At 45.2% G+C, this 12,870-nt stretch overlaps 1 long non-coding RNA gene across 1 annotated transcript in view; it reads right to left on the minus strand.

The window, feature by feature from the left end:
- Positions 1-4,545: 4,545 nt before the first annotated feature.
- Positions 4,546-12,870, minus strand: part of LOC134547805 (uncharacterized) — a 125,472-nt gene continuing 117,147 nt past the window's right edge. Inside the window, exon 3 of the long non-coding RNA XR_010079612.1 lies at positions 4,546-4,640. This is a non-coding gene — a long non-coding RNA (uncharacterized LOC134547805). The remainder of the gene's footprint in view (positions 4,641-12,870) is intronic.

The following is a 12,870-nucleotide window of genomic DNA, read 5'->3' on the forward strand; positions in this document are numbered from 1 at the left end:
CCCTGGAATCAGGGGCGTTTGCCACGTAAAGCTTCCTCCCCTGAGCCATTAAAGTCCCCAAAATGGGGCACATGACACAGGTTCACCCACTTAAGCTGAGGCTGCCATGCTTTCAGTGGGCAGCAAAAGGAGCTTTATCCCCTGGCAGACATGAAAAGGCTTCCTTCCACCTCTAGCACAGGCAGAGATAATTAATTAATCTGCAGCCTGATTGGAAAAGCCCAGAAGGTTCTGGAAGCTCCTCATGGCTTCACCCTTTAGCTTTAAGTGTTTAAAGGAGGCCCAGCTGTGCCTCATTAACACCGCCCAGGCTCTCTGAAAGTCTGGCAGCTGAGAAAAAAGATGCACCTTTTGTTCTTCCAACCTCCTCCAAGACCAGGATAGGGATGAATTGGAAGCTTGGGGCAATCCCTGTTTTAACCAGGGGTAAAAACCTCACACTCAATAGGAGCATTGCCTGACTAAAGGCCATAGCAATTTTGACTTCACATACTGCAAAGACCATAATGCTCACAGAACTGGCACATCTGACCATTACCAACAAAATAATCATCTGCTATTTTGACAGAAAATCAAAGAAGTCTGACTTAAGAAGTACTAAGTCCCATAAAATCCTACTGCTCTCCACAGATGATCAGCTAGGGGAAGGCTTGCAAGGGAAGCAATACATGTATGCAGCTGTCTAAAGGCTAAACATGCCAACAAAGCAGAACCATGGAACTGGGGGTAAATACAGGTGGAGAGAGGGCTTAAAAGAGAAAAAAAAAATAGAATTTCACCATAGAAAGACAAAATCATCACCTTTCACATCAAGCGGCTACTCCACCTTACAACTGCCACAGAAAGGAGCAACTTCAGGTCCTACAACCATCAAACTTTCTCTGCTCATCACCTCAAAAGAACCTGGAGCGCTGTTGTGCTACAAAGCTGTAAAACTTAAGGAATAACTGAAAGACTTACCTGCAGCTCAGGGTAGCCCAAGGAGCTGGAGGGAGCTGCTCTGTGGCGATGTGGAGTGGCACACAGTAAAAGCGCCGGCACTAGGAGCAAGCTGGAGCTAAAGCCCTGCTCCACGGGTGTTTGGGATAACACACTAATTAACTCCCCGGAGCTCATTGGCCCACAGCCTGCCAGGAGCCCTGACTCAGCACACCCTAAATTCTGGTGTGGATCTGCTTTCGGGGTAGATAAAGCTGCTTTGGGTTATTCCAAAGTCCTGCCCAGGGCACTGATGGAGAAGGTTTCCTTTAATGGGGGGCAGCTGGGAGCCCTTGGATTCTGGGGATTGAGGTGGGGACAGCCCGCTGAAAATGCCCCTAAATGCAATTGCAAGAGCAGCACTTTTTTGTGTTATTTTAAGCAGAAAGGGTAAAACATGCAATATTTTCTTCAGGTGTTAGCACTCTTAAATGTCACAGAGAAGCATCCTGTTCCCTGGCAAGTTGTGGACTCGAGGCTCAACAGGTTTGCTTGCTTATTGTCAGCATTTACCTGAACTGGTTTTTAATAAAAGCCTTTGAAGCAGGAAAATCTCCTGCCTGAGACGAGATGTTGGGAGCCTCAGTGGAGGCCCCTGAGAGTTGCTGAGCTACTTAGTGGCAGTCAGTTGCATCCCTGATATATCCCATTCCTTCATAATTGCAAATCCCCTTGGTGCTGCTCTGCACAGGACCAGCTTTCCTGTCAGCAGTTACTGGATGAGAACTGAAACTGGTGTTTACACATCCATGGTCACAAGAATTTCAGTGTCTGCCTGGCAGACATTGCTTGTTTCGAGTGGCCAGTTTGAGCCAGCTAGATGTGGTGGAGGGCAGAACTTGGGCCTGGCTATATTCATCCAGGGCTTTGAACTTATCAAAATGAACCTTGATTCCATAGAGTGGTGGTAGTAATAGTAGCAGTAATAATAATAATAATAATAATAATAATAATAATAATAATAATAATAATAATAATAATGTTTCCTATGGCTTCAGAGCACTAGTTCCATCAAAGTACTGACTATTGAAAGTTCAACTGCTAATGGCAAGCTATTTTGAAAAGGGAAGAGTCTGGAGGCAAATTATGAGGGAAAGAATAGATATTAATCATTTTTAGAGTCATTCTGTCTCAGGCATTATTTTCCTTTCTTTCATTATTCATGATGAGTTTTTTGCTTCAAGGCCAAGCGAATTCACAGGGCCTGACCCATCCAAACACAACCACCACTCTGAACAATGAAGCCTAGCTGAGTCTATAGATAAAAAAAGCCCAAATGGAAAGAAAGAATGAAAAAGAAGATAATTTTAAGCAGTGGATTTAAACACACACATGAAAGTATAACCTTCCTGCTGATGAGTTCTTTTCCCAGTACCCTGTCCACCCTGTTGCCATCCCATCCACCCTGGTGAGGGATCTGTGGAATGAGAGTGCCAACAAGGAACTCATCCCATTTGCTGTTTCTCTGTCCCTACCTCCCTGGCCTCTAAAGCCATCTCAGTGGTGTCTAGCTGTTTGCAGCCAAGGGAAGACCTCTCTCCTTTTATTTTTTTAGCTTTATTCCAGAGCTAATAGAAACTCAGTACTTTCACTTGTAACTTGGATAACCTGCAGAGCATTTTGTTGCTGTGGGGCGTCAGCTAACCCTGGGAAGAATTGAGCCTAGAGCCATTTACAGGTCTCTCTGTTGAAAAATTGAAGAGCTTGGAGGAAAAAATCTCAATCCAGAGAAGGGTTTTTTCCTCCGCAAAGCTCCCTTGGGGAAGGTTTTCTCACACTGAGTGTGCAGAGCACTGGGGCTGCTGCAGGGAGACTCAGACATTCGGACCCAGAGGGACACCACGTTTGTGGCAACTTTCTCTTGCCAGAAAATGAGGGGGCCAGACAGAAGCTTTCAGGGCAGAAGCAATGACAATTCCTAGACCTGTGTTCTCCTCTTCCACTGATTCTCAGCATCCCCAAGTAGCCCCATGTATTGAAGAAAAATGGCAATTCAGAGTTCCCTTTGCTTCAGGGCAAAATAACCCAACAACGTTACTTTGGTTTATCTATATTTGTAACCGTGTTCCTTGGAAGGCAGGAGTGCTGTGGAATATCTCTGGCAACCTTGAAGGCAACTGATGTACTATTCCCACTCTGGAATAAACTCAGCAACATGAATCCTGCCTCAGATCCTCCACAGATGTGTGCATCTGCAGAAGACGCTGTTAATAATTAATATAATTGTACAACCCCCTAGATATAAAAATACACAGACGAGCCTCACATTTTGCCTGCTTCTCTGTAACAAATACCCAAACTGAAACAAATTTAACAAGATACATTACACAAGTCTGCAGACAGAAGTTGTATGAAAATTTTAACTCTCTTCAGCAAGAAAGCACTTCTATTTCCAGTAACGCTGGCAGCAGATACTGTAGCTAGGCAGCCGCGTTTATTTTCAATTATCATTTTTGCCTTTTTATACAGCATAATGAAATGCCTGGTAAATTATACATTTTTGTAAAACACAAACTTGTCTCTTTATTTGCAGCTCAAGTCTTGCAATATCATTTTGTCTGCATTAGTTCTAGCTCTTTATGAGAGGCCATTTACTTTTCTTAGCTGTAACATGTAGTGTGATATGTTACTTGCCAGTCCTGGCTGAGACACAGCCTGCTGCAAAATGACCATGGCTAAGGCTCAGACCTTTGGGGAAAAGGAGGAAAATTCCCAGCATTCTGCTTGTCAGAACATCGTCCATACTCCTTTGCTCCAGCTTCCATACCTAAGATTTTCAATCCACACCCCCTGCTAAACAAAAGCATATTTTTTAGGGGGAAAAAAAGAAGCATATAGCTGCTTCCCTCAGTCTCCCTTTAGAAAGATGCTCTCCTGGCAGATGGATCTCAATATGCCGTCTCCCAAATCTTAAGCAACACTGAAAATATAAAGTTCACTTATACCAATGGGCCATATATATCTACACCTCTGGATTCCCTGTCTCTTTAACTGGCACTTTGAACTAGTGAGCACCTCTTTAATCTTGCCCCATTATCATCCTAATAGCACCTCCCAATATTCATAAATGTCTAGCAAGACTTTCAGCTATTTGGTATGAAGAAGAAATATCCAGCTAAATTGAGAAGATTACCACATCACCACATAAATCAGTGACAGGCCGCGTGTTATTACAGTTGATTTTTGTTGACAGTTGGCTGTAGGCAGTTGTGTTTCAAATGCCTTTTTTCTCTGGGAAATTAAACAAAATTCCATGCAAAATGCAGCCCTCCAGTTCAAAAACTGTAAATCCAAAATTAGCATTTCATACTTTAAAAGGTAGCACAGCACAATTTTCCATTGAAAGGTCTGTACAGTTGTCACAAATGGGTGCTTCACACATGACACTAATGCTACCGATGCCTTTTAAGAAAGCCACCTTTCTCTGATATTATTTTCTTCTCCTAATAATCTGCATACACTATAGTTCATCCCTACGGAAAAGAAAGAGAGCTCACTTACTTATCTCTCATATGGGAGCATTATGCTTTCAGCAATTCAGACAGATAGGCTGGGTGGGAGGGGGGCGCATTGCCGAAGCCTCCGCGATAAGAGGGAAGGAATTGTGGCCAGTGAAAGGTTAATCCTCCCTCTCCAAGTCCCTCCTTCTGGCTTGGCACAACCTGGAGAGCAAAGAAAATGCGAGACTTACAAAGTGAAAAGACACACCGGCACTAAACTGCTCCTGCTGCATCGTGTGGCACTTCACACTCAGGGCCACGCGTGACCTAATTAACAAAAAGCCGTCGCTGAAAGTCAGGGAAGCAGCTTGGGCGACACCAGAGAGGACCAGAACTTGCGAAGGAGTGTCTGCTTCCAGCAGCTGCTGATCTGCCAGTTTTGGCTCAGATAGTGCCCTCTGCTCAGCCAATTTTTAGGGACTCTGGTGTCAGCAAGTTGATTGAGCGGCAGTAGTTGAGACGGAACGCCTTCCCCTTCTCCAGACAGATCCTGGGGGCACTGGCTTTGTCTTGGGCAATAGCTTGGAGCAAGCACCACCACAAGAAGTTCACATTTTTGGCTATGTATATGCAGATATATATATGTGTGTATATATATATATATATATATAACACAGGAAATTGAAGCAGAGAACTGCTCTGCCTACTCCTGGGCATGGGGACAGACATGTAATGCGGTTTGTCAGCCAAAAGATGTTACATGTGTCTCCACACAAACACTTTGCTGGCAGCTCACTGGCTTCTGGTCACACAGTCCAACATCCCCTGGTCAGAACTGCTGGGCTGAAAACCAGATCACCAGCCAATTGCATCTGGTTCATTTTCCCCCAGTGTTCAAGGGCAGAGGTGTGAGGCCACAGGGATGATGGTCTGTGTGAAGGATCATCCCTTCTCCCAGTCCTGTCCTCAGAGAGGAGCCAAGGATGGAGAGCCCACCTGGTGACCTCTGAGCTGGTAATCCCCCTGCTTGTCACTGAGAGGGAAGTGGGTTCACAGTAGCCGGTGCCAATAAAATTAAGCATTTCAGTCAATATTGAAATGGCTTAATCTGAATTCACCATCAGGCATTTTAAACAGCTGCCTCACTCTCATTTGCTCAAGGCTGGGTCAAGGTTTAGTTTTTAAAGTCTGTGCCAAACCTTTCCCTGGTGTAAATCCACTGACAGAATAGGACAAGATGTCCATGGGAGCCTGGCCCCGTCACCCATGATGTGTCACCCATACGAATAAAGCTCTTGACCCTCTGCTAGAGGTGAGATTTGCACTTGATTACAGGCAAAGACTAAATCAATGGAGTCAAATAATCACAGTGAGATACTGGTTGGTTACCAGTTGCCCTGCTGGGGAAAAAGTGCTCAGCTAAGAAGGGTGGAAGATGGAAGCAGAAGAGAACATAGTGAATATGATAGAGCAATCCTGTGTTCCCTGTTGAGGAGAGGTTGAAAGCAGGACTAAACTTTGCTGTTGAGTGAGCTGTAGCCTACAGAGAGTGATTGAATGATTTAAGGCAGCGCTTGTTCAACACTGAAAATATTTATATTTAAGATCTGTAGGGAATATCATAGAAAGGGTTATGCCACTAATGCCACTGGTTCTGCCACTTTCTCTTCTAACTCTATGTGCACATTTAATATCTTAGTATCTGATTCCCAAAGAATACTTCTCACAAATTTTAGAAATTTCTACTTGGGACCAGCTCCTCAGAAAAACCAGGCAGTGAGGAGACACAGACCAAACCAGCCATGTGAAAGAGTGTGGTCCACAGGGAAAACAAGAGCCCTACTAAAAAATGCCCAACACGAACACAAAGCAGCAAAAGCCAAAGCAGGTTTTAAGTACAAAACTGCCCATTCTGATAAAGATGAGGAACCAGTACATGATCACTGGGGAGAGGAGGCTGAGATGAACAAGACAGTGTTGCCAAGAATAGCACTTGAAACCATGTGTGACGAGGGCTCTGATTGCAGGCAGGAGGTGGCTCTGTATGCACAGACAGGTATTTTGTGCCACATGAAAAGCTTGAGAAGTGTGGCAGCTACCCTGTGCCTTCAGACAGGAGACAGGTGGTTCACTCTGTGGTACAGGAGAGCCCTCCTCCAGGGCCTCACTCATGCAAGGACAGGGAAATGCTGACAAGAGGAGGGAGATTCAGGAGCCCAGGTGTCACCTCACCCCAACCAGAGAAAGGCATCAGGGTGCCAGGGGCTCATGAAGGATACACAAGGGCTTTGCTTGAGGAGGAGCCCAGTGACAAAGCCCAGCTATGGCAAAACTGATGTTGTGCCAAGGCATCAAACAGCCATGCAGGACAACCAGCAAACTTGCCCAGAGAACATGTCAACAGCAGAAATTATCCTTCAGCAGAGGAGATGAGGCAATCTGGGGTGGTGACAGTGGGAGCAGGGGAAGCGAAGGAAGCTTGGGGAACCACAGCCATGGCAGAGCAGGTTGCTCTGGAGAGCCTGCACAGTGCTGGAAACGGAAAGCCTTCTCATGCTGCCCCCTGACATGCAGTTCTTTGAAATGTTTGTATCTCCAAAGCTTCGGGGTTTGGCAGCACTACAGACATTCTGTAAAGGGGAGAGCCTCTGGGTTTGCTGTCTCAGTGAATGTAAAGGGTGCAAGTCACCCCTCTGCTCCCCTGGCATCCCCCTCTGCACAGCCCAGGTGATCACATCTCAATAGCCATTTTTGTACTGAACCCAGCAGGATGCGATGAAATCCCAGTGCTAGTTTCACAGAGATGTTCGGCTTCGAGGGAAGGATCACACTCAGCTTTGGATTGTGAGCCCAGGGATGTCATCAGAACAAGTCAATTACTCCAAAAATGAGGGAAAATACTCTACAAATTTTAGCTGAACTAAGTAGAGAAATGAATCTGTAAATCATCAAATGGTGTGTCTGTTTATAATTATTATCATGCAAGTAATATCTTAGTTGAGCAAGGTAATTTTTGTGTGTTTTGGGATTTCCTAGTTTGCATCTTTCTGCCTACAGATCTAGATCCCCAGAGCAGGTATTTTTTTTCCCTGATGTCTCCTAAAGAGAAAGAAATGTTGACTATAAAACCTGCCAGGAAGTTTTCCCTTTCAAAGTACAGTTCACGTGGTTGTTTAGAAAATGCAGTTCAAATGCTGTTCTTTACTTTGTTCTTACAAGTTGTGAGTAATACACACATTTGTTCACATGGCAAAGGCTGTACTCATGACAGTAGCCTTGGAACAATGTCAGGTGTCTGTTGCTTACAGGAAAGGAGCACTGTGGTCTCTCCCAACTCCAGGCCCATCCGTACTAGGAGCTGAAGCTGGCAAAATCACAGAGGGGTGCAGGCTTCATGCACTGCCTTGAGCTGGGGAGCCCAGAAAACTCTTCAGGAACAAATAAATTTATAAAGTATCCTAGGGGATATATGAGAATTGGAGCTGAAATTTGGTATTTTCTAACTGCTCTCACCCTTCCTCCTGGGACTGCTGCTGATCTTTGATCACTTCTCTCATTTACAAAAGCTGTCATCTTGCCATTCTCCTTCTACTCCGTATCATTAATACAAATCTGGAAACAATGGCTTTCTCCCTGCTAAAACATTGCAACATCCCACTATTTGTTTCCTCTTCTAAAACGGATCATTCATTATAACCCATATCCCCCAAAGAATTTTATCACTTGAAACCTGTTTGCAGTGAATCTAAAGTAGCTGGAAAATCATCTCAGAAATTCCTGCGTATGCTGGAGCCGACTTTTCCTGTTGAGTCCCTCTGCAGGCAAGATCCATTTTTCTTCTTTCTGATACAGTCTCCGGCAGTAACCCCTGCAGCTGTGCACGATCCATTTTTTTTTTATTTTGCTGCTGAAATTCACCAGTCAGCTCGGTCTTGTACCCACTTCATCCCAGAGAGTTGGGATAATTGCCTCCTTGCTTCGTCGTTCCACCACCTCCATGCTTATCACAGAGGTCAGCTTTTCTTTTATCTCTCCTATAACCAACTCGTTATTTGCTGCTTTCTCTTGCAAGGGACAGGCTGCTGCTCCCTGACTCCTGCCCCATTCCACTTTTCCTGGTGTTTGTGCACTCGTTTGAATATTTCTCCCTAAAAGGACATCTCTACCTCTCAGCATTTGAATTTAGTATTTTACTTTGTAGTCTGTGGTCCCCAGCAGCAGCACAGGCTCGGGTGAACACTCACCTGTGTGATGAGGTATCACCAAAATACTTGCACCTGCAGTTCAAGAGTAGTGTGAGCAGGGAATTTCCCCAAAACTCTGGGCAGCCATCAGGGTCATGGAAGGTTTTCTTTAATAAATTAAATAGGAGTAACATGCTCACTGTTTTTTACCTAAGAAAGGTTATGCAACCTAGTGACGTTAAAATACATTCAAAGGTAAGACTTGGGGCTCAAATTGTTCAAATGTTGGTAGAAAAGAAAGGGATGCTGAATATAAAACAAAATAATGCAGAAAATGTTCTACACTGTTAAAGGTGAAGGCAGCTATGGCTATGCAATATTTACCATCAGAGAGGCTTGGACCAAAGCTCCCTTTGAACTACTCACAGTCAAGAATAAACCCTAATGTCAGTATGTGAAATTTTGAAGTGCAGAAAGAGCAACCCTCCCTCACAACTCGCCAGACTATCTAAATAGTGTTGGAGACACTTTAAAACAGATGCAGATGATCAAACTCTGAGCTAACCCACAGAACTTCTTTCTCTGGACATGTAGTTTTTTGAAATAACAGCAAATTCTGGACAACTGGGACGTGGGTAATAAGGTCTGGAAAGCACAGGCAGAGCCAGGCTTACTAAAATCAGCCTTGAAGTGTCGCTCACAAATTGTCACCAAAACACTGTGAGAGGAGTGCAGACAGGGCAACTTTTGCAGAGATACTAATGACACTTATACTTCCAGGGGCTTTCAGAGGATATTATGTACCCATTTCCCTGTTTGAAAATGTGCCTCTTCACGTAAAACAAGAGATCTTTGCATTTTTAAATAACACATCCACGCATATAAAATCTCTCCACTGAGTAGCAGTGGTGCTGTCTGAAAATACAGATGTTTTCTGGAAATATGGGTTCCTCCAGCTTTTCAGTTCATGTCAGTGCAATGCAGTTGAACTTCCTAATCAATGATAATTCATTGTAATCCTGATGACGACACCACGCATAGAGACATAAAACCCCAGTTTTTTGCTGTTGCTTAAGGCCATTATGAAGTTCAGACAGGCGGGGTTGTCACACACTCAGCACACCAGGACGAAGCCTGGCTTCACCCTGAGGCCACCAGAACAGGAGAAGAGGAGTGTCCAGTCCCACATCTGCCACCAGCAGCCCAGCAACCCTGAGTCACTTTATTTGTGTTCTTCCCCTCACAACATTTTCTGTTTAAATCTGAAGCTCTGTGAGACAGCAAATGTTTTCCTGCAATGGCGTGCACAGTTCCTGCTGTGGTGGGACTTGTGTCTCAGCCAGGACCTTGAGGTAGTGTGGTAAGAAATCAAGCAGAAAGAGCTGGCAGAAGAGAAGCAGCACCTCTTGGCCTCAGCAGAAATCTGATTTCAGAGGGGGCTTGCTTTAAAAGAACAAAATATGCTTGGATATTGTTCAACTTTGAGCATTCCTTGCTACCTCCATCTCTTAGGGTGAGTGAAAAGGCAGCCTGTGCTAGCACAGTGGGGAATTCAGGTCTTGCAGATGACTTTGTTTCTCTGTCCAGGAGGCCAAGCTGGGGGCCATGTCTTCATGGAGGGTCCTGAGTGTGACAGCTGCCTCTCACTTCTCAATTTGCTTTTAGAAGAAACTGTAGGCCACGCGCTGCCACACCACAGTAAGGCAGAGCCTCCGACCCAGCGGGACCTCGGCCACGGCCATTTGAGTAGCAGACAGACACCAGAAACCTCTGAAGAGCCACTGGGCCATGTTCGCCACCCCACATCCGTCACCTGCAAGGCAGGGCCCGGTGGAGAGCCCCATGGCCACCTCAAAGGCAGGGCCAGCAGCCTCAGCAGCAGGTCTGCTGCCATGTCATGTCCCTGCTTATCTCCAGCAGGGAGGGGACGCTCAGGGCCAGCTCTTGGGGACAAAACACTCCGAGCACAAACACCTCCTTGCATAGGTCCTGCAGGGCAACTCATGAACTGCCCAGCAGCCGGTGGCAGCAGGGATGTGACATCCTTGGTTCTTGTAGGCAGAGCCACTAGTCAGGTGCCCAGGGCAAGAGCACGATCTGCTGAGCTGCAGCCTGTGCCTGGGGACAGCTGAGCTCCAGCCTGGCCAGGGTGTCCCACAGAGCTCACCCTCCTGTACCTCACATCACCCATGTTTAGGGGCACCATCACTGCACTTGGTACATTTGCTAAACTGATCTTTTACACTCCATACGAGTGGACATGAGGAAGGCGCACGTCTCCTTCATGTTCTTGTTACTTCAGACCTGCTTTCCACCTCCAAAACACGTTGGTGTTGTTCAACGTGGCCTGCCCTGCGGATGTGAGCAGGGCGTGTGTGCAGCTTCTCATCTGAGCTATTTGCATGAGTCGCTGGTTTCCTCTCTCCCCACTGGGGACAGGAGCCTTTCTCTCACTTCTCTATTTCATCCTGATCTATAGAAGCAAGTTCAAAAGGGCAGGAGCGAGGGTCTCACATCCTGATGCTTTGCCTCACCCTGGTGAAAAGTTATTGGTGTCAGTACAGCTTCAGCTGCTCACTTCCCCTCCAACCTCCTCAATTTCTGTCCCTTTGCCACTCTTGATGACAAACAAAAATGAGCTTTTACACTCCTCACTAAGTACTTTATTTCTCACACTTGCAGGAAAACATATACACACTCAAACATACATATACACAAACGTCTACTTACCATTTATTGGTTAACTCCTGGAAAAAAAATTATCTAGGCTGAAGATATAGGTGGGTTGTGGCCTTCAGCCATACTGGCTTTTAAAAAGCTACCAGTGATAATTTCTGTAGCAGTTTTTACCAGATTAACACAAAAACGTTGGTCTAAAGAGCATTTTCTTTGTTTTTTGTGACAAAGACCATGGTTTGCACTCTGCATTTCTTAGCCCGATAAAAGTTGTGCTGTGCGTGGTACCTCAAATTCCCCATTCTCCGTCCCAGAGCAATCTGTCTTTGTGTATCACACTCCCAGTCTCCACATCTGAGTACCCATAAAGGGACTGCCAAATAAAATGTTGTGAATGCTGCTCTCCATTCTCACTCGCTAAAACTTTGTGGAATTTGCTTGGTTTGACACCTATTACAGCTCAAAGACTGTTTGCTTCTCCCCTGCAGGGTTGTGGAAGCAGCAAAAGTAGTGGGGAAGGAAAAATCTTCAAACCTGCTTTCTCCCTTTAAACTGCTGAACAGAAGTGTTGAAGTCTCAAAGTTTTGCTTTTCTCTGAGTTTTGTTTTTCAGAGGTTTTTGTAATGACTGGCTGCCACAACTCAAAATGCCTCATTGTGTATCAGCAGTCAGTCACGCTGATAATCCAGATTTCCAGGCAAGATACTTGGAGTGAGCCTTCCTTATGGTTTTCCTCTAACACCAAGAGTTCAGATAATTTTAATCTAACAACTAACTTCATTCTCTCGTTTGAGTTTTCCTTTTCCCCAAATGGCAGGAGAAAAAGAAAAAGAAAAAAAAAAAAAAGAAAAAAAAAGAAACACAATTTTTATTGCATGGAAAATGCCTGAGGGGAATAAACTAAATTCAGCACTAACTTGCAAAGGCAGATTTTAAAGTTGCAAAATCAGAGCATAATTTGGCCCAATATTCTGTTTCAGTGCTTGGCTCAGTGGAGAAACCAGGACGTGTATTTTCCTGCCCGGGAATTATTGTTAAAATGAAAAATGAGTTTTCATAGACAGGGAAGTATCATTGCTGCAAGCAAGCATGAACAATGCTGAATCTCGGTCATGCGTAAAACCCAAGAAGTGGCCAAAAAAGTGCTTTTCTGAGAAAGCTGGCAATCCCTCCTTTCGAAAGTTGTGCCATACCCCACGCCAACTCGCTCCACCAGCACCGGCTGTGGAAATTGCTCTCCTTGAAACAACATCTACCTAATTTGTAGCAGTTAATAACTAACAGCATATAATTTTAAAACCCAGCCACACTTTGCAGGTTTCTGCTTTTAATTAAACCTTACTCATAGCAATGAATGGAGTGGAGATTGGGTGGGTGGGATGCTGGAGCCACAGGCTGCCTGTGGTACCCCTGGCAGGACCCCCTTCCCCTTCTCCTAAGTGTGCATATTAATTCAGAGTCCTGTCAATCAGGGCTGGTTACTGTGGCAGTGGTGGGCCTAAACTAATGAAGAGCCACTGGCCCCTCTCTGCAAGTAGGGACGAAGCAGCCCATGGTCAGAAGCCAGCCACAGAGCTCCTCTGGATCAAGAC

Source organism: Prinia subflava, chromosome 2, assembly GCF_021018805.1.
Source record: "Prinia subflava isolate CZ2003 ecotype Zambia chromosome 2, Cam_Psub_1.2, whole genome shotgun sequence".
In the NCBI taxonomy this organism is placed as follows: Eukaryota; Metazoa; Chordata; class Aves; order Passeriformes; family Cisticolidae; genus Prinia; species Prinia subflava.